This window comes from Gopherus flavomarginatus, chromosome 4 (assembly GCF_025201925.1).
Source record: "Gopherus flavomarginatus isolate rGopFla2 chromosome 4, rGopFla2.mat.asm, whole genome shotgun sequence".
Lineage (NCBI taxonomy): Eukaryota > Metazoa > Chordata > Testudines > Testudinidae > Gopherus > Gopherus flavomarginatus.
In genome coordinates, this window is record NC_066620.1 from 194780292 (window position 1) to 194803875 (window position 23584).

A 23584-nucleotide genomic window follows, 5' to 3' on the forward strand; every position below is an offset into this window, starting at 1 on the left:
TATTATAATTGTCTAATAAAGAATAACTATGAAAGAGGGTTTGTTCCTGTGGAGGACAGGGGAAATCATGGAAAATAAATATAAATATTTGAAATTCTCCTGAGAGCTGTACATCTATCTATCTAGTGCTACTCACCATGATAAGGAGTTCATTACAAGTTATACATTTTTTTCACAAGTTCCTTGTTATCTCTCAAGTTTCTCTCCCTTCTCCACACAGAGGTTTTCTGAAATTAAATCATTAATCAGTTTACTGTGAGAAAGGAGTCAAATAAGTGAATTAGAATTTTGCTCTGAAGATTGATGGGATCAATGGCCATTTTGATGTATTACAGGAATTGAAGTCCACTGTCATGGGCCAGCTAGCAGGAAACATCTCTCCCCTACATTCTTATGTCTCAACTTTCTGCTTGACAGCTCCATGGCTCTAGTAGAATTCAATTGTCATCGGAGTTTATAATTTGTAGGAAGAAATAGTTCTTCAAGTTCTTCAAGTAACCTCAGCAAGTCCCTTGGTTGGTCTTGTTATATAAATAGGAACATAGAAACTGCCAGACTGAATCAGACCTGAGGACCATCAAGTACAATATCCTGTCTCTGATAGTGGCCAGTACTAGATACTTCAGAGGAAGGTGAAAGAACCCCACTATCCCTGCTGCAGGCAGACATGGGATAATCGTGCTCCTCCTCTCCACATTAAGTCTCTTTCTAATCCCTTATAGTTAGAGAATGGTTTAAACTGTTAGGATATAGATATTCAGGCCTGTCTGCAAAAGCCTATACTTTAAGAATTTAGGTATATTCTTATCACTTAGCTAGTTATAGAGATATAAAAGAAAGAATCAAAAATCACTGTCTGTCTGTGTAACGGCCTTCTCTTACTGTGACAGTCTGAGGCCCTGTTTAGTCATATTGAAATAAGGCAATCTGGGGCTGTTAGGAAGGTGATCCGATCTATCACCTCCAGAGAAAGAGAAGAGCCTACAAGATGTAAAAGGAAACTTAGTTTGATAACATCCTGTCTGGTAAGAACTCACATATTAATAAACGCAGCTGGAAAACCCTTATGTCTGTATAGATGTACTTGTGAAATCCTCACTTCTGTATTGTTTTGTATGTTTATTTGCATGGTCTCTGTCTGGTTCTGTAATTGTTTCTGTCTGCTGTATAATTAATTTTGTTGGGTGTAAACTAATTAAAGTGGTGGGATATAATTGGTTAAATAACTATGTTACAATATGTTAGAATTGATTAGTTAAATTTCAGTAAAATGATTGGCTAAGGTATAGCTAAGCAAAACCAGGTTTTACTATATAGTCTGCAGTCAATCAGGAAGGTAGGGGGAATGGGAACAGGGATTGGGGATGGGGGAATTGGAATTATGTTTTGCTAAAGGGGTAAATGGGAACAGGGGATGAGAACAGAAACAGGGACACCGGCAAGGCTCAGTGGAGTCAGAGCTGGGAAGGGGGACACTAAGAAAGGAAACTGGAATCATGCCTGCTGGAAGTTCAGCAATAAACATCGAATTGTTTGCACCTTTGGACTTCGGGTATCATTGCTCTCTGTTCATGCGAGAAAGACCAGGGAAGTGAGAGGGTGAAGGAATAAGCCCCCTAACATAAACCCTGAAATGTATGGTTTAATATCTCTTCCAAAATGTTATATCCTTGGGGGCAGCTGTTTTAGGAAGAAATCACTTGAGGTCAGACAGCAGACAGCTAACAAAACTACCATTTATTTACAGACACAGAGCTCGCCTAACCGGCCAAAGCTGGCTGGGCTATCCCCTAATAATCTAACTCAGTTGCCACAGGAACAAAAACCATGACAACCAAATACACAACACAAAATGTATGTTAGCATTAACTATTATAACACTGGCAAGATATGACAATTATTTCTGTGATACAGAAATGTTCATGTCACTTTACAGACAAATACAAGACGAAAAGAGACTTAATTCACTGAGGTCTTAAATACACTTCTGTGGCAGTGTAGAGAGGTCCTAAAATGGGTGGTAATGGCCCCATGAAAATAGCTACTGTACAGAAGCCCTCACCAGTCAGGGCTGAATTGGCATAAGGACTCTACACTAGACTCGCTCCCAGCCCCAGTTTAAGAGGGAAAGGGGGTCATGTTGGGAGTGCACTGCACTGTGTTTCCTAGGATCAATAGGGAGGCTGTGCAAAGCAGACCATAAGTTAGAGTAGCCCTGTGGTTATTCTAACTTAGACTGAGGGCTGGATAGGCCCTTCGTACCTGTCCCTTGTATACCTTCCAGAAGTGCAGGAAGAGAGGAGCTGAGAATCAGCCCCAAAGTCTCTTACAATCTGATGTACAGGGTAAGATACTGGCTCCAATGTGACCCCTTTACATGGATGGAACCCCAAATGGTGTAAAACTAGCAAGGGTCACATGCCAATCCATCCTGCTCCCCTTGACATCTGGGGTGTGCTGTGGTATGGCTGATGGAGGGCTTGTGACAAGAGCACTGCTGCACTTCAGCAATCCCTGGTCTACATGACAACCCCTTGGATCTGTTACCAGACAGCAGAAGTTAGAGTGGCTCTGAAACTGCTTTAACTTCTGACAAGTGCCAAACCAATCTCTGGAGGCTCCAAGGATAGGAAGAGTTCAGAGGTGGCACATCTTCTCCCCTCGTACTGCCAGGTCTAGTGCTGAGTACAGTTCAATCAGACCCAAGGACTGGGGCAATAGTATTGCAATGATAGGATTTCTGGAAATCTTCAATTATCTCACTTCCCTAAAGTTCTGAGAATGTATTAAACACTCTTTCCCAATGACAAGAAACCTTCTCCATTAATTGCAATGTCTTTGATGTTCAAGCCAGATCTATTTTTTAACATGATTTGGCATTATATTTGTCAAAGAACACATAATAATTCTGCAGAACACTTGTTATTCAAAAAAGTGAAACAAATGTGAAAAATAGTTAAAGGTGTCATTAAGCATAAACATTTGATAAGCCTACTGCAAATATATAGCTTTTAAAAAGTATAGCTCTATTTATTAAAAAACATAATAATAGAGCATTAGGCATATAGGTGACCTATTTTGCTAAGATAAAAAGCCCACATAAATCAGTTGCATGGAATAATAAAACAAAATGTACTTTAATTGCGGACTGCCCTTTTAATCTCTCCCTGTGAACAAAGAAAGTACTGCATGCCTTGAACAAGATATTTTGGCAGTAAAAGGGGTTAAAAGATATCGTTTTTGGTTTGTTTAACGTCGAAGGGCAAAATTCTTCTTTTGGCTCTGCATTATAGATCTTTCATCCTCAATATGGATCTCTATTGCATGTTCTTTACTCAGTCATACGTGAAATTTCCACTGATGTCAAAAGATGTTCTATGCAGAGAACAAGTGTTGAATACACTATAGTAATCTGGGGTGAAGATAAAAAAACACAGTCAAAATTGGAGAGAAGAATTTTCCCCTAAGAAGGCCAGACGAGAGGCTGCTGATTATTAGTCTAAGCATGTGAAATATATAGCAGAGATCAGCAACTTTTGGCACATGGCTCGCCAGGGTAAGCAGTCTGGCAGGCTGGATCGGTTTGTTTACCTGCCGCATCCACGGGTTCGGCTGATCACGGCTCCCACTGGCTGCGGGTTCGCCGCTCCAGGCCAATGGGGGCTGCGGGAAGCAGCGCAGGCCAGTGGGAGACACGATCAGCCGAACCCGTGGATGCGGCAGATAAACAAATCGGCCCAACTCACCAGGCTGCTTACCTTGGCGAGCCATGTGCCAAAGGTTGCCAATCCCTGATACAGGGACAGGTCTGAAATATATAGAAACAGATTCTGAATCCCAGTCCAGCTGCTTTATACTGCTGAAAGCTGCAAGAAAGACAGCAGAACTAGCCCCTGAGAACTCTCAGTTTGTCTCTTACTTTTAAAGCTCCAGCAGTGTACTAGATGATTTTTTTGTGAGAGTTCACAAGGGCCACAAAACTTTCAGTGACCTAAGATCATACTGCAGGGAAAGGGAGTTGTGACCAGTTCTGGTGTCAATAATTCAAGACGCATGTTGTTAAATTGGAGAGTGTCCAGAGAAGAGCCAGGAGAATGATTAAAGGATTAGAAAATCTGCCTTATAGTGATAGATTCAAGGAGCTCAATCTATTTAGATTAACAATGAGAAGATTAAGGGGTGATTTGATAACAATTTATAAGTACCTACCTTGGGAACATATATTTGATAATGGGCTCTTTAGTCTAGCAGACAAAAGTATAATGCAATCCAATGTCTGGAAGTTGAAGTTGGACAAATTAAGACTGGAAATAAGGTGTACATTTTTAACTGTGAGGATAATTTAATAACTAGAACAATTTACCAAGGGTATTGGTGGATTCTCCATCACTGGCAATTTGTAAATCAATATTGGAAGTTTTTTTTTAAAAGATCTGCTATAGGAATTATTGGGGGCAGGTCTATGGCCTGTTTTATATAGGAGGTCAGATTGGACGATCTCTGACTTTGGAATCTATGAAGCTGTGTTTGAAAATACTGAAGCAGAAAGAGGTCTAGGGTGTCATGTTTATGTTTAAGACATGTCCCCCCCACATTCATTTGCTATAGTGCTAAATTTTGCCTGTATATACATAATATAGGGCTCCAACTAGCTTCAATGGGAGCCCATGTGTGCCCTTTGTGCAAAATGTGACCCTAAGCATATAACTAACTATATCTAGGTCTTAATTCCACAAACACTTACTACTTGATGTAATGTTTTTTGCCAGGTCTGGGTTTATTGACCTCAATGGGACTTCAATGTAAGCACTACAAGCAGTAGCAATTGTTTGCAAGATCAGGCTCTGAAGGTGCATATCATCCATGCACACCATGCTGCATGGATGAAGTGGGGTCTGTTTGGTCAGACATTTGGGAGGCAGGGGAGGCGGCACCTTTATTGCAACAGACTGTGTAAGACTCACTTCAAGAGCCATCTGATCTGTGCTTTGCAGCTTTAGGGGAAGTAGGATGCTTTGCAGCTTAAAGGGGGTAGATCTGGGTTACAGCTACTCTCCAAATCATGCTTTCCTCTATGTCACATGGATTTATAGTAACCAGCTTTCACACTTTCAATTCCAACTCACAGTAGGTAAATGAAGGGAAGATCACGCGGTAGCACGCTTGTCTCTAAGGAAGTCATGCTTCTAGGGCAGAGGGGCATGGGAGGGCTATTGACAGCCAAAGGTCCATGGAGATGGACACTGATTTCCTTGTGTAACTTAAGGCCCTATGAGGATTCCAGATCTCCTGCCCTTTCTGCCATCTCCTCAATCTCTTCTACAGTAGGTGAGCTTTTGAGTTTCCTGAGTACACCCCTTCACCTCACAGGTTTTTCCACAGTAAGGGAGTATGAATCTATGTTTATGTTGATTACTCAACCAATGACACTCCGTGCAGCAGTGATTGTTGCAAAATAGGAGCCAGTGGGTATGAAGTCAACCTTTGATCCCTTCCTTGACATCACAGGTGTTGTTATAGCACAGAGCCATAGACAGAACTTCTTTGTCAGGGGTTACCTTTAATCTCTGATTTGGCAAAACAAAACCAAACAAAACAGAAAACTCATCTGAAGTTTTTCACTTTGCCTTTAATGCCAGAGGGCTTAAGCATGGCAGTCTAGTGATGTGTTATGCAAATTAAAACTGTGAAAACACAAAGCTAGTTAAACGTAAGTTTTTCTTTCACAGGTAATTATTCTTCGCTGTTTCTACATGCCGCCTCCCAGACATGAAACCCTAGTTCCTAACGATGAAAGACTAATTTCAGAACTCACACATTCACTATTTTGTTAGCAGTGGAAGCACAAGCAGAACATCTGTGTGCCAAGTTCAAGCAAAGTGCAGGGTTTTAATTTTTTTTTTTTTTGGAATTCAATGTTGGTGTGTCCCATCATGTAACTATGATATATGATAAAAGGAAAAATCACAGCCAAACTCAACTGTGTTCAAAGCAAGGTGCTAGTGAAAGGATGGGATGGAAAATAAGTACTAATGGATTAATGTTCCATGATAAATGTTTTATTATAAAAGCTAGTGAGTGATTAGATAAATCTTGCTTCCAAAAGTAGGATTTAAATATTTCTGCCTGGCTTGCTACCAAAATAAATACATCACTTTGCTATCTAGCTTTAGGAACATCTATATGAACAACAACAAAAAGAAAGACGTTTTCTTTCATACAGTAGATGTCATAAATAGTTATTTACAGGCATACAATTAGTTAATGTTTGGAGATGTTATAATACAGAATAGAAAACTGATATACCAATAAAAGATGTAACCAAAACTCTTTGCTGTTGATATCCCACTGACCTCCTGCACAATGAAAATCTTTCTGCTCTCTGATTTTTCAAACTAGACATTTTCAAAATGAATTTGTTTGCTCAAATTTTTAAAATCTATCCAAGTATTGGATACAATTCTACTCTACTACATGATCACAGCATCTATTAAACACAATTGACCTGTTGTAATAATAATACCCCTATCTCTTTATATAGCACTTTTCGTCAAAGTGCTTTTATAAAGGCAGTCAATATCATTATTGTTTACAATTTTCAGATGGGGAAACTGAGGCACCAAAAGGTGAAATGACTTGCCCATAGTTGCCAGCAGGCCAGCGGACAAGCTGGGAATAAAACCAGACTTCCTGGGCCCCATCTTAGTGCTCTATCCACTATTGCATTGGTTGAAGTTACGCTGATTGTAGTTAACAAGATTAATTGACTACACTTGGCATGCACACTTGTGTTTAGTGGACTTGTTATTTTATCTTGTCTTTGCTTGGATGCTGCCTTCGATCAAGTCAACCGCAATGCCTCCTGGGTACTTATCTTAGATCACCCACGATCCAATAGCAGTGCATTATAGGTGATTTCAAACAGTCTTCTGTGAACCTCGTGGATCGACGTAAAAAGAAGATGGACCTTAAAGAAGGGAAGACAGTCCACTTTGTCTGACACCCTTTGGTGAGCTGCTGTTCCCAATAAAGTCTCTTCCCCCTGCTGGGATCTAAGCCTGCTCTCACACTTGTGTAACTCCATTGACTTCACTGGGTTCTCTGACAATTGCTCAGTATAAATGAGGGGAGAAATAGGCCCAGAGAGAACAGAAGGGGAGGTAGATCAGTCAAAGCAACTAACGGGAGGATGTAAGGTCAAAAGTCCCTCCCCCTCCTAGCCCAACTTGCTTTAATTTTACATGTCTAGTATCTTAACTGTAGAAGAGTTTCACATAATGTATCAAAGACTGATTCTCAGCTCCCTGATCAAGGCAAATATGTCATTGACTTCAGCCAAGGACCAGGCCCTATAGGAACACATGTATGCCTCTACATTTTTTCTTTGAGTTGTTTAGGACATGGTATATTCAACAGATTATGTTATCTGATGAAGGGATTGTGGACACCCTAATTCCAAATGGATGCAAACATTCACCTACCTTCTCTGATCTAACAAAGTTGTGCTCAGCAAAGAACTGGAGAGTGAGAGTGCAGGTGGCTTTACCCTACCTCCTATTCTGGGTCTGGCCAGAGGTTGTTCAAGTCCCTGGTATAATTTAGAGCATATCCCAAGCAGATATACCAGCATCCAGAGAACACTGGCAAATGAAAATACTCCATCCACAGATCTTTTGTCCTGGGAACACCTCCTAAACTGGAGACCAGGGACAGAAATGGGTTGGTGTAGTCAATGAAGTATGATACTCATATAAAATAGTAGATGGTTAAACTCAAGGAAATATTGTTTTACTTGTTAGAAAGACATGCTGCATCTTAAATATCCTGCGCCCTCTGCTGTCATTGACTTCAGTGGAACTAAGATTTGGCCCAAGATGCACTACCCTACAGTAGTTTTATAAACTCTGCAGCTTTGCATGGCCTTGGAAGTAAGCTACTGTTGCGAAAACAAGTGCTTGGGGAATTGTTTTTTTTTGTGGAGTTATCTACAGAGGAGTCATAGTGATTTCTTTTTATATATAAAGTTGAGGCTGCTTTAAGGCTGCTTTGAGGATGGTACCTTTCCATTTCTGGTAAAAAAAACACTTTTATGGAACAATTTTGATTTGGTATCCAATCTTACATGAACTCCTGCATGAAAGGATGTAAATTAAATGGTGTACTGGAAGGTTTACGCAGTAGAGAGAACCTGACCTTGAACTGAATCACCTTGAATGGATAATTTAAGTAAGCTGCAAACATAAGGGGTTATTTTATGTAACTCATCCATGTATGAGTGAGCAAGCATCCACAGCCACAATGTGGAGTTAACAGAAGGCATTCCCACTAAACAAACCTCCAGATGATATTTCTAACTGCAGCTGGTGGGCTAATCACCTCTGAATGTTGTATCTCGCTGAATTTTACAATATTTTCCAAATATACGTTTTGACATTAAAAAAAATTGTTTGTTCAGCTGCAGAGATGAGCTGATGAATGAGCCAGTCATAATGTTTAAGAAGAAAATATTCAATGAATTCTGCAATATTTTTAGAATAATTTATGTTATGTGGATTTCTTTATAATTACTTGCCCAGCTTTTTTTTTCAGAGGCAAAGTGGTGTCGATGCAAAGGTATATGGAAAATACAGCATTTACCTGTGGAAGCAGGGAGGTGAACACTTCTTTGAAACTGATATATGTTTGGGGGATAGGGAAACCTTAAAATATGCTGTGCAAAATTCTCATCTCTCTAGCAAACAGTGCATAGTTTGCCATTGTTCCCAGACCAGAACTTCCACTAAGCAGAGCACACATGGGGTGACTGCAGAATAGTCAACAAAGCTCTGTACAGTGTGAATCAGAGAGGAGGCAGCCCAGTCTATCACTGCCTCAGTTGAAATACATGTGGGGAAAGAGGAAAAGGGTAGGGAATTTCTTCCCCTCCAGTGCCTGGGTGAGGAGCATAATGTAGCCCTTAGAGCATAGGCACTGGGGCAGGAGGTGAGGTGCTAGAGCTGTGACTAGTGTTCTGCCACCCAGCTCTGAGCAGGATGGAGCTGAAGCTATGCCTCTTTCTCTCCCTAGCACACCAGCTAGCAGCTTCATGGCTGTGCTAGTTGCATGGTACATTGGTTCCACAGGGTTAATAAATCCCCCTGATGAGCATACTCCTCTATGGAGGCTGCACACTGCAGCTTCCAACCTAAGCAGAGCCCAGAAAACTGAATACAGTTAATATAATAGCATAAAGGGGCAAAGCTTGCACCTTCCCACAGAAGCCCGAGAGGGCCTTTCATGAAACACAATTACTGTAATTCTGCTTCAACTGGGTATAGCATGAGAAAGGATCTGTATTGTCTTCATGCCACGAAGTGGAGCTCCAAAGGTCCTCCCTGCACTCAAGGGAGGACTGGAGGATTTATAGATTTTAAGGCCAGAAAGGACCATTAAATTATCTAGTCTGAGCTCTTGCTCAGCACAAGCCAAGGATTTTCACCAGTTACTCTGGTATTAAGACCAATAACTTGGTCTAATTAAAGCACATCTTCCAGAAAGACATGTAGTCTGGATCTGAAGACTTCTCTGCCTCTGAATGTGTGACTGTGTGCCTCCACTCTCTTGGGGTTAGAGCATAGCACTCCTGGGGCTATTGAAGCCTTGAAGACATGGCCACCGAGGCCTTCCTGACTTCCTGCAGACTGACCACATTGGCTCCGGCTGTGCTACTGGGTGAGGTTTTGCCCCAATGTGAACTCAGAGTGGAAGGTTTGTTCACATCTAAACTGAATGAAAAGTTCCACAGAGTGCAGAGCCAGGTATAAACTACAGCTCCGGCTCTTGGTTTACAGAGAAGCTCTTCTGCAAAGAAAAAATATTTTGTCTGTAAGAGGGTTCCCACTGGATTAAGAAAAGGAATTCTGGCAAGGAGGGTGCAGTGGGCAGCTACTCAGCCCTTGCCTTCATTGATTTTCATTGTAGGGAAGATGCCGACTTCTCAGGAGGTTGGTAATGGAGTAAAGGAAAATCCCTTTTCACACCTCGAGAACTTGCCCATGACACTATACAGAAATTTATAGTTTGTTTGTTTTTTAAAAAATATTAACCTCCAATATCCATAAAAGAGACAGGCCTGTTGGAATGGAGTACCTCCCAAGTATGATGCTATTGGCTGCACTGCCAGCCCGAGGATATAAATTACCTTTGCACTTTGTAATAGAGTCAGCACCATGACAGGAACTCACACATCACTCAGCCAGCTATGGGTAATAAGGAGGAAAATCAAAAGGAGTGTGACTTCATACTCTAGGTATGTGCAATCAGGAAGGGAGAGTTATGACAAAAGCTGAGTTATAATATTAAAAGGTATAAACAGCTTCTTACTGTTTTGATTTCATAAACCCGTTTGGTTCAGTAAGCAGGTACAGTGTTAGGCTGGGGGAAAGCTCAATACAAACCACTACTTTCTTAGAAAGCCTTTCATAAAAATAAACTCACATTTGTGTGGCATAAAAATAATTGCAGGGGTTCATCGGCATGGATGCATGAAAGGAAGATTGTCTTTGGCTAACTGATCTAAAGACCTAAACCATTTTTCGAAAAGTCCAACTTGAGAATCATTTTTAGGCAGCATGCTGGCATTTATAAAATACACTTACTTTTGTGTTAGCTGGCTGAACTACAATATCCCACCCCATCAGTAGCTGTTAGCTGTCTTCGAGATATAGGGCCAATGCACATCCCTGCTCACAGCTTGAGCAGATGGGCTGCACTGACAGATGCGGAGGAGCATGTGGTTCAGGCAGAGACATCCCTGAGGGATGAATTTATTAAAGGGGGAACTTTATATCCTAGTAAAGAGGACAGAAAAGAAGCTGGGAAAGTACTACGCCCAAATAAATGTGTCAGTCTCTAAGGTGCCACAGTTACTCCTCGTTCTTCAAACATAAAAGAATCCCATGTAAATATAACATATGAACGCAAGCCACTGAATATGAATAAAATGCACAAGTGCTTATGTACAAACACTAGATGTCTAAATATTAAAGCAGGGAATAGAATGTGTGGCATTAAATGAGGATATTGATGTAATAGCCATTGTGGTAACTTGGTGGAATGGGGATAATCAATAGTATGTGATACCAGCATACAAAATATATAGGAATGACAAGGGAGGTAGTGCCGGTGCGGCAGCAGCACGATATGTGAAAGAAAGCATAGAGTCAAATATAGTAAAAATCTTAAATGAATCAAACTGTATCATGGAATCTCTAAGGATGGAAATTCCATGCTTGAACAATAAAACTATAGCAGTAGAAATATACTACTGACCACCTGATCAGAATGCTGAAGGTGATTGTGAAATGCTTAGGGAGTTTACAAAGGCTAGAAAGGTAGAAAACACAATAATAATGGGGGGGATTTCAACTATCCTCATATTGACTGGATATATGTCATCTCAGGAATGGATGCAGAGATAAAACTTCTAGACACATTAAATGACTGTTCTTGGAGCAACTTGTCCTAGAACCCACAGGAGGAGAGATAATTCTTCATTTAATCCTAAATGGATTACAGGATATGATCAAAGAAGTGAACATAGCTGAACCACTGAGTAACAACAACCATGATGTAATTAAATTTAACATCCCTGTAGGGGGAATAATGCCAAAGAACCCACCACAGTGGCATTTTAACTTCAAAAAAAGGGAACTACACAAAAATGAGGAAGTTAGTTAAACAGACATTAACAGGCACAATTACAAGGGTGAAAAGCCTGAAAACTGCATGGAGACTATTTCAAAACAGCATAATAGAGGATCAGAATAAATGTATGCCCCCAAATAAAAAATAAATAAATAAAAGATAAGAGTTAGAGGACCAAAAATTGCCAGCATAGCTAAACAGCAGTCAGAGGCAGTTAGAGGCAAAAAGGCATCCTTTAAATATTGCAAGTCAAATTCTATTAAGAAAAATAGAAAGGAGCATAAACTCTAGCAAGTCAAGTGTAAAAGTATAATAAAGCAGTTCAAGAAAGAATTTGAAGAGCAACTAGCTAATGAAAAATTAACAGGAATATTTTTTAAGTACATCAGAAGCAGGAAGCATGACCAAAATTGAGTGGGGTCACTGGACGATCAAGGTGCTAAAGGAACATACCAGGGAGACCAGGCTGTTGCACAGAAGCTAAATGAGATCTTTGAATTGGTCTTTACTGCAGAGATTGTGTGGAAGATTCCCACACATGAGCCTTTCTTTGTAGGTGACAAATCTGAGGAAATATCCTAGATTGAGGTGTCAATAGAGGAGGTTTTGGAACAAATTGATAAACTAAACAGTAACAAGTCACCAGGACCAGATGGTAGTCTCCCAAAAGTTCAGAAGGAACTCAAATATGAAATTGCAAAACTACTAACTGTGGTATGTAACCTATTGATTAAGTCAGCCTCTGTACCAGATGACTGGAAGGGAGCTAATGCCAGGCTGATTTTTTTAAAAAGCTCCAGGTGATCATGGCAATTACAGTCTGGCAAGCCTAACTTCAGTACCAGGCAATTTGGTTAAAACTATAGGAAAGTACAGAATTATCAGATGCATAAATGAACATGATTTATTGGGGAAGTGTCAACATGGCTTTTGTAAAATGAAATCATGTCTCATCAATCTATTACAATTCTCTGAGGATGTCAACAAGCACATGGACAAGAGTGATCCAGTTGATATAATGTAATTGGACTTCCAAAATGTTTTTAAGGTCCCTCACCAAAGGCTCTTAAGCAATGTAAGCTGTCATGGGATAAGAAGGAAGTGCCTCTCATGGATCAGTAACTGTTTAAAAATACATAACAAAAGGTGGGAATAAACAGTCAGTTTTCAGAACAGAGAGAGATAAATAGTTGGGCCCTCAAGAATCTGGACTGGGACCTGTGCTATTCACATAAATGACCTGGACAATAGGTGAACAGTGAGGTGGCAAGATATGCAGACAATACGAAATTAGTCAAAATAGTTAAATACAAAAGTGATTGTGAGTTACAAAGGGACCTCAATAAACTGGGTGACTAGGCAACAAAATTGAAGACAAAATTCAATGTTAATAACTGCAAAGTAGTGCACATTGTAAAAAATAATCCTAACTGCATATATAAAATGATGGGTCTAAATTAACTGTTAACACTCAAGAAAGAGATCTTGGAGTCATCTCCGATAGTTCTTTGAAAACATCCTCTCAACGTTCAGTAACAATCAAAACAGTTAACAGAATGTTAGGAAACCATTAGGAGAGGGATAGTGGGATGGGGTATACAAACCCCAAATGTGGCCTGAAGGAGTTAAAGGACAATACTGGGCCCTGTAGCCCAGCCCCTCCAGATCTGCAGAGCATGCTCCAACTGGAAAGGGAGCAACTCAGCTCAGTGGGGGAGAGGAGGACATGAAGAGAGAAGGGTGGCTGGGGGAGAGGAGACAGATGAGATCTACATTGAGGTATCCTGAACATGGGTACCTCAGAAGCCTCCCTGTGAGGAATAGGCCTGCATGCTGAGCTTGGTTAGGGCCAAAGATTTAGTTGTCTTTTCTTTTTCTTTTGATACCTTATACTGGACATGAAGCTGTGAGGAGAAGCAGATGGTAGTAAGTGACCCAGAAAGGATAACGCTGAGAGCACTCCAAGCTGCCAAACCCTGGATTGGCTCTCATAGGACCCTGGGCCGGAGTCCAGTGGAGTGGTAGGGCCTGGTCTCCTCTTCTAACTGCCCCTGCTGCAGGAGAGGCATAAGCTTCATTCCTACTCCCCCTCTGATTAGGAGAGGGCAAGGACAATGAAAATGTGAGTTGAAGTTAAGCCCATAAACAGTTGCAGAATTGAACTGAAAAGCTGTCCTGCTGGGGGCGAAGCTGGCTACTGGGTATGCTACCAATTAAACCATCTGAGGCATCTATTACAGATAGAAAATAAAACAGAAGATTTCATAGTGCTACTATATAAATCCATGGTATGCCCACACCTTGAATACTGTATGTAGTTCTGGTTGCCCCACCTCAGAAAAGATATATTAGAATTGGAAAACATCCCAAGAAATGCAACAAATATGATTAGGGGTCTGGAACAGCTTCCATACAAGGAGAGATTAAAAAGAGTGGAACTATTCATCTGAGAAAGGAGACAACTGAGGTGGGATTTGATAGAGGTCTAAAAAATCATGAATGGTGTAGAGAAAGTGAATAGAGAAGTGTTATTTATCCCTCCACGTATCACAAGAAACAAGAATCAAGCAATGAAATTAATAGGTAGCAGGTTTAAAACAAACATAAGGAAGCACTCCTTCACACAACACACAGTCAACGTGTGGAATTCATTGCCATGTGATGTCATGAAGCCAAAAGTATACAAAAAAGAGTACAAAAAAGAGTTAGGAAAGTTCTTGGTCAGGGACACAACCCTATGCTCCGAGTGTCCCTAAACCTCCAATGCCAGAACCTGGGACTGGACAAAAGGGGATGGATCACTTGAAATTACCCAGTTCTATTCATTCCCTCTGAAGCAGCTGGTACTGGCCATGGTCAGACACAGGATACTGGGGTAGATGGACCATTCGTCTCACCCACTATGGTAGTTCTTATGTTTGTGCCGGAGGAGATCTGCTGAAGATCACGAGTATGACATCTTTTCATTCCAAATTGTGGAGTGATATCAAACAATTCTATGGCCATTACAGCAGCTGTGTTCCTACTCTTCTATCCAGAGGATCTGCATAGTCATGCATTCACAAGGCCCTCTGTCTATAAGGACTTGGGGAGGATTTGCCACATAGCATACTCTTTTGGGCACAGAAGTTTCAATATGTGTCCAAGATATTATCCCAGTGTAAGAACTTGAGACAAAAACGTATTATCTGAATCTGATAATATAAAAACTAAAATGCTGGTGAATAAGGATTGTATGACATTGAGTGTTGTGTATTGAAAATCATATTGGAATTGCAAATTATCATTTTAAGAGTTGGTTGAGGATGGTTCTTGGTTGTGCTTGCAGCCTAGGAGGCTCTGTAGTGATACGCATGACAGTGAGATCAAAGTCAGTCTGAAAAGAAGCAGCCAAGAATAATTTGGGTAAGCTTTTCCTCTCTGAATTCGGGAACAGCCTGCTTTCTCTTGATCTGTTTTTGGTTACTGTGAAGGAATTATAGCTCAGAATCATCATTCTGAGGCACAGGGTGTTCTAAATTATCAAAATAAAAGTTGTGTTACATTGCAACCTTCCAGCAAGAGTATTTACTATATCTATAACTTCTCTGTGTGTATGTCATGAATATAATGTCAGTAACTTTCTAGTTGTTTACAGAAGTGTTTAGTGGCTGCTCTTTGTGGCTTTTCAAAGATCAAATCCTCAATCTAGTCTACAGCCTAAATGGTTGGGACATGAACTAGGTGTCTTTGTAGGGAGTGGAAAAGGAATTCTCCCTTTTCTCCCCAAGTCTCAGAGCTACTCTAGTGTTCTTTATGCACGCATCTTTGTGGGGAAACATGCCTAATCACACACCTATGCAGTAAGAGATCCACCAGTTCCATCATTGCTTGACATGTCCCATCTCCATGTTGGTTCCAGGATACTCTGTAAGAACAGAGTTCCACAGGTGGTGGTATGTGGGCCCTAGGGTTGCCACCTGCCCAGGTAACCTAGCATTGTCATTTTTTGATGTAGCTGTCCATGAAATCTGCAAGGATGGTCAGTACACCCTGCCAGCTGTCCAGTTTTATGGGCATCATCCCAGATGTCCCATTTTTTGTGCCTCAGAGCAGCAATATTAGTGGGCCCCTACAGATGGAGGTCCCCATATCTTCTCCTTTTTCACCACAGAACTGCACTGATTCAGCTTGGGTCATGGCCAAAACTCGGCCTAAAGTAATTACATTCTCTCATTGTTTGACACAAGAGTAAAGGGAAAAGTATGGAAAACATCAGCCCACTTTTTTATGTTATACCATAAAGGATGGAGCAGATGTTTTTAAGTAAACATGGGTTCTTGTTATGCATTTTTGAGAAGTCAAGAGAAGCTTTTTCAGAAGCAGGAGTAGCCCATGAATTTAAAGGAGTTTTAAATACTGTACTTTCCCATGAAGCCATAAAACTCTGGCAGAAAGCTCAGCAGCCAATCAATGAGGAATGAACCTGAACATGATATAACTCAGATTACCAATAAAAATGTCAGGCTGAAATTAGAAGTGGGCAGTTTTATAATCTTGAACTGAAAGTCTTTTTTTAATTGCTTTCAAATGGGGAACTTAACAATATAATTAAATACACACACACACACACACACACACACACACACACATATATATATATAAAGCAACAAAAAAAACCAAGGTGCTACAATCTGCTTTTCTATCTGAGTTTGTCAAGATGACAATTACTACAATAGGGGAAATGGTGGATTTGAATGTCCTTTCCTTGGCACTGCAATTTCCCAACTGTTTTATTGGAATTGTATTAAAACTAGACAAAATGGACTCTGCTGCTTCCATAAAAACCAGTCAAGCATTGAGAGTTAATACCAGCATTTTTAAGTCATTAAAACCAGCCTATAGCTGTAGATTAGTGTGGGGTGAGAGGTATTATTTGAAGCAGGTGTGATCTGTCAGGAGCAGTGTTTTGGCATTTTACAACCAGTGGGGCTACGTGTGCAGCTGTAGACTGAAGAAAAATGGAGCAACGGCAGTACAATGGGCTGCTTTGTATATAAGCTGCTATGTTGCTAATGCACTTTTAGCATTATATGTAGATAAACAGTTCAAGATGCAAATATTGATTAGTATTTTCTGGTATTAATTAGCTCTCTTTAATCTAGACTAGTCTGCGAAGTGTATTATGTTGATCAGTCATCACTGATGTACTTTCTCAGTGAGACTGAAGTTTGCTCTTATCCCAGGGATATGGGTATAAACACAAATGCCTGGAAGTACAATTTGGATACAGAAAGACAGCTGAGAATCTGGAGATCAAGTGTGAACCACAGAAAAAAGCTGTTACTGTTTATGAAATATGAACTGCTTCATATGAAGCAGTATTGGAATAATTTGATAAGCCATTTGCCTAAGCCTATAGCCAGGGCCGGCTCTAGCCATTTCGCTGCCCCAAGCACAGCGGCACACCGCAGGGGGCGCTCTGCCGCTCACCAGTCCCGCGGCTCCGGTGGACCTCCCGCAGGCATGCCTGCGGATGCTCCACCGGAGCCTCGGGACCAGCGGACCCTCCGCAGGCATGCCTGCGGGAGGTCCACCAGAGCCTCCTGCCGTTCTCCCGGCAACCAGCAGAGCACCCCCCGCGGCATGCCGCCCCAAGCACACGCTTAGCATGCTGGGGGCTGGAGCCGGCCCTGCCTATAGCATATAAATATTATGTAGCTTGTGCCTATCTGGACCTTCCAATAGTGCACACACCATTAGCAGAACTGGCTGCCTAAATGTTATTCAGGATCAAGGGTACATATTGGTATTCTGCTCCGTACAATATCAGAATGCTGCAACCAGCACAAATCAGCACAGAAGAGACTTAGCTGATGTTACCTTTTTCTACAGTGTTTATTTAATATATTGTCTGATCAATGGAAATGGACAGTTTTGAGCATATATGATGAAGGCAGAAGCATCCCAATATAGTTGGAATATGTTTTTATTCAGTTTCCTTATTTAAGCAACAAGATAAACAGCATAAATGGTGAAAAATAAATTGAATTTTAAGAATAGATGCAAGTTTAATAGTCTAAAGGTGTTATAAATAATATGTATAATGAAGTGTGTTTCCCTGTTTATTTGTTTTAAACATAAGGGTCTGATTTTTCTGTTTCTTATACTGATTTTATTCCAATGTAATTTCATTATTTCATTTACATCAATGGAGTTACTCCTGATTTATACTGGTGCAAATGAGAGCAGCATTAGGAGCATTACTTTCAAGCCAACAGCGTCCATTTATCTGTCACAGTAGGTAGAGACAAGAGCTCTCAGAGAAGGCTTTTCATACTTAAGGGTAGGGACAATACAAAAATTTCAGGGGATTTTCCCTCTTATCAGGGGAGAACTTTAAGGGATGGAAAAGGGTAATTTTTCATTTTAGTTGGCCTTACTCTTTGATATTACTGCCAGTTATCAGTATAAATCACAAGGGATAAAGTTAATGGAATTACACCAGGGATGGATCTTCCCCAAGGAGTTATTCAGACATACTTGTTTTACTATTCAAGTGACCAGCATTCAGGGCTGATAAATCAATTTTTTTATACAACCCAGAGAAACGCAGAAGCCACAGTCAAGACTCCACCACTTTGCAGCTAACAGTACCATAAACAAACTCTAATTCAGCATTCATATTTACTGATAGTATCACACATCTCCATTCATAAAATGCGAAAGGATAGATGATACCTATCTATCCAAGATATTGTTATTATGAAGCAAAGTCTTTTCTATTAAGTGCAGCATAGAACATGTCTAGGAGCATTGGTGCATTAGCTGAATGATTCTAATTCAGTATAAAAGAGTCTCTTAAGAATTTAAATCTAATTGTGGATTTAAATCTTGACCCTTTTATATCCTCTGTGGCCGTGACAATCACACAACACATGGTGACTCCAGGGACACAAATTGTGTATCCTGTGCAGCCAAACGAGAAAGGCCAGTACAGTGACACCATAAACAAAACTACAGACGCCGAAGATCTATAGATGGTGAAGTAAAACTTAAGGAGAATGGATGTAGTTAGAAAGGCCTGTGAAGCAAGCCTGAGCACAATTAGGTATTTAGGCTGCTGTAAGAACAAAAGGGAAGTTTGAAGACATTAGTTAGAACTCCACAGATGGATACAAAGATGGAATACTGCCAGGACATAGACGTTACTGGATGAAGGACATCGCCAACATTTATCAAGTCTCTGGTGAAATATAGTGATCATCATTTAAAAAAGAAAGTTAAATCAGTATTAGCCAGTATGACCACAGAGAGGTATCTGAGACTATCATAGTCCCTCTGTTTAGAAGATTTTTTTTTTCTGTGGTAGGAGTTGACTTTGAAGAGGTTGTTGCTGCAACCTGGACTGTGGGCATGGAAACTGTCCAAGGGTTAGAGTTGAACAACTGCAATTAGTCATTGCTAAATGGTCCTGGTTATGTACAAAAATAATTAATGAAAGAAAATGCCTTTTTTACAAGCCAATGGCAAAGAAAAAGGAAAAAAAAGAAATCTTTGTACAGAGGGTGGCAAGGCTGCAATAGTATTAAAGGTTGAAGATTTGCGATAATATAGCATCATTAACACATTGTAAACACATCAAGCTAACTATTAATAAAATGGCATGCATTTCATGGGCCAGATCACTCCTCTCTTGTGGGAAATCCTGCAGGAGGGGACAAATGGGGGATGGAAACTTTGCAAGGATCGTTTCATTGGGCAAGATGATGTTTGTCTCCCTGTGACCCAAAGACCTCTGGATGTCAATTGACAGAGAGCATGGGGTGCATAGAGGTTACAGGGATCCCCTGTATCTGGAATTTACATTCTAGTTCACCAAAGAGCATCATGTAAGGTTTCTGCTGAAAGCCTGTATCACACTGGTCATCATAATCCTTGCGAAATGTATGTGTGGATAACATGTAAGGAGATATATGTATATATTGGCAATTGTGTTCTTAAAGCCTTGAAGTTAAAGGAAGCCACCCAGCAGTGACATGCTTTAAACATGGCCACCAGACAGAAGGTGGGAGACACTTATCTCCTTGGTTGACCATTGTGTATCTTACAATGGAAGTCTATTTCCATATTGAGCCAAATGCTAGTGAAGAGATTGCGGGGACTTCAAGAAAAGAAACTATCAAGAAGAGGTGAATAGAGGGGGAGGGAATCTAGTTTACAGGTAAAGAACAAAGGACTGGTTATAGTGCTCTAATATATATAAGAGGCCCTAGCATCCTTCATCTGGAGAGAGAAGCTGCCAGCTGACTTGGTCTCATGGAATGAAGGCGTCAGCCACCCTGGTTGTAAAATGCTGTGAGACAAACTATGGAGTAAGTATCAGAGCGGTAGCCACGTTAGTCTGGATCTGTAAAAGCAGCAAAGAGTCCTGTGGCACCTTATAGACTAACAGACATATAGGAGCATGAGCTTTCGTGGGTGAATGAGCTCACTTCGTCAGATGCATGTAGTGGAAATTTCCAGAGGCAGGTATAAATATACAAGCAAGAATCAGGCTAGAGATAATGAGGTTAGTTCAATCAGGGAGAATGAGGCCCTCTTTCTATCAGTTGAGGTGTGAACACCAAGGGAGGAGAAACTGCTTTTGTAGTTGGCTAGCCATTCACAGTCTTTGTTTAATCCTGAGCTGATGGTGTCAAATTTGCAAATGAACTGAAGCTCAGCAGTTTCTCTTTGAAGTCTGGTCCTGAAGTGTTTTTGCGGCAGGATAGCTACCTTTAAATCTGCTATTGTGTGTCCAGGGAGATTGAAGTGTTCTCCTACAGGTTTTTGTATATTGCCATTCCTAATATCTGATTTGTGTCCATTTATCCTTTTCCGCATGGACTGTCCAGTTTGGCCGATGTACATAGCAGAAGGGCATTGCTGGCATATGATGGCATATATTACATTGGTGGACGTGCAGGTGAATGAACTGCTGATGGTGTGGCTGATCTGGTTAGGTCCTGTGATGGTGTCGCTGGTGTAGGTATGTGGGCAGAGTTGGCATTGAGATTTGTTGCATGGATTGGTTCCTGAGTGAGAGTTACTATGGTGTAGTGTGTAGTTACTGGTGAGACTATGCTTCAGGTTGGTGGGTTGTCTGTGGTCAAGGACTGGTCTGCCACTCAAGGCCTGTGAAAGTGAGGGATCATTGTCCAGGATGGGTTGTAGATCTCTGACGATGCATTGGAGAGGTTTTAGCTGGGGACTGTATGTGATGGCCAAAGGAGTCCTCTTGGTTTCTTTCTTGGGCTTGTCTTGCAGCAGGAGGCTTCTGGGTACACGTCTGGTTCTGTTGATCTGTTTCCTTATTTCCTCATGCGGGTATCATAGTTTTGAGAATGCTTGGTGAAGATTTTGTAGATGTTGGTCTCTGTCTGAAGAGTTGGAGCAGAAGTGGTTGTACCTCAGTGCTTGGCTGTAGACAATGGATCTTGTGGTGTGTCAGGATGGAAGCTGGAGGCATGGACGTAGGCATAGCAGTCGGTGGGTTTTCGGTATAGGGTGGTGTTAACGTGATCGTCACTTATTTGCACCATGGTGTCTAGGAAGTGGACCCCTCATGTAGATTGGTCCAGGCTGAGGTTGATGGTGAGGTGGAAGCTGTTGAAATTGTGGTGGAATTTTTCCAGAGTCTCCTTCACTTGGATCCAGATGATGAAGATGTCATCAGTGTAGTGTAGGTACACAAAGGGTGTGAGTGGACGGGAGCTGAGGAAGTGTTGTTCCAGGTCAGCCATAATTATTGAACATTGGGCCTTAGAGCCCTGCAGATCAGGGCAACTCTATAGACTTCAGCACTTAGGTCTCATTGCCTAGAAACAGATGGGGTCTGTCACCTTCAAGCATGGGGTGAACTCACCCTGCACTGGATGGGGTCTCTTCACTCTGTCACATTAGCATATATAAAATGGTGTGCCAGTTACCCTAGATTTTGGGGAACTGGGAATAGCTTCCTTAAGATAAGAACTTGGTACATAACGATATCAGGCAACCGCAGGAACACTGAACTGATACTGGGCTTGGATATTTTGGGATAGAATTGTTGGCAGATGTTTAATCACACATTTGCTTTAGCAATAGGTAACATATTTAATAATGAGCAAAAAGGCATTAATATGTTAACCTAGAGGATAAGGGCATCCCAATATTATGAGGATGAGGAAGTTAGATTTGGACATGGAAGGCTGAGTATCTGAATTAATATAACCCTAACCCTAACCCAGGCCCTATAATGGCCTGAAGCACCATATAGCGGGGGCTAGCTTTTCACTGTTGACATTTCAGCTTTACTTTGTTATTATCGACCACCGACCTTTGGGCATTGGGGGTCTGTACCATCAGAATCATTGGGCATGCCAGGGACAGGGCTAGTCTTTTGTCTTTCACCACCAGGTCCTCAGAGAAGGGTGTGAGTGTATAAGTTTATGAGCATATGCAAGGGATGACACCAAAGATATTCCTAATACTATATTACTGTTATTTGTTTGTGTGGTTTGGAGCTTTGATTGTTTTAATAAAAGTGGCTAAGGCTTTGCTTTGCCCTCAGTGTGAGTGTCTTTGCTGCACATCCCGGGATTCTCTACAAGATATTTAATGTGTTAGTTTTAATTCTGTGGAGCCCGAATCTGGGATGAAAACCTTATTACCCCCAGCTCATTAAATTAGTACCAAATAGCAATCAATAAAATTATTAACCATTAAAGGATCAGGCTACTGGCAAAATAATGTAACTTCTGAGACAGCTCCGCCCAGAAGATTCAGGGGACCTGGGGTCTTCCGGGGCGAGGGGCCCACTTGTGCCCCCCATGGTGGCCTTGTTCTGAGATTTGGTTCCTGCACCCATAAACTGGGCCAATAAGAGATACCTCACAAGGACATAGTGAGGATTAATAAATATTTGTAGAGAACTTTGAGATACTCAGCTGACTGTTCCTAGGTACAGTCAAATAATATATACCTTATTAATTGATAAAGAGCTATTTGGATATCTTCTGAGAAGATGCGAACATCTGAAAAGAGGCAAATACTTTTATTTAGTGGATAAACAATGACTGTACATTTGGACATATTATATATAGGTTACATCAGAAGAATGAAAGTGTATCTGTAGAGTAAATTTACTACATTTGTAGAGCATAAAAATAGGACACACTCATAATCTTCCTTTGAGTAAAACAGGGGGGAAAACAGCTGCTATATGAAGTTTTCAGGTGCACAGTTGAAATAAAACCTTCATATATGTATGACTCATAGAAAGAATTGAGCCTGGATATATTAATCTCTAAAACCCTTTCTTTCAGAGCCAAAATATGCCTACATGGAGTAGATTAAGAATATTTATACCAGGCAAAATTCCAAAGAGAGTGAATATCCTGTGGCCAAGACCATTTTGTGAACAATAGTACATCATTTTACCACATACAGTAGTTAGTGCTTTCAAAGTGAAGGATATGATAATACATAGATATATACATAGTCCTAAAATTGCATGTGTGCCCATAGGTTGAGTGAAGTATCTCATATAGCGATGTAGGAGACCGAGCCTTAGAAGTGACCTTAGATTCTCTTTCTTCAGCTTGGGAGCAATCACTGGGACCCCAGGATTGAAAGTTTAACTCCTGCCTTCAATTGGCCCATGATGTCAGCCTCCATTTCTCACTTGTTAAGTTTTTTTAAAAAGCACCTTTGCACTTTCTCCCATGCTGCCCCTCACGCTTGGAAGGAGCTCTCCATAAGCATCCACAAAATGAACCCATTTATCCTCCTTCAAATCTGTAGCCTATAGGTATAGGTATTTGCTAGGTAAGGCAGGGTATAAGTTAAAGCAGCAATGTAAATACCCTACAAGGCTTGTAAGCCAATAGCTTAGCTA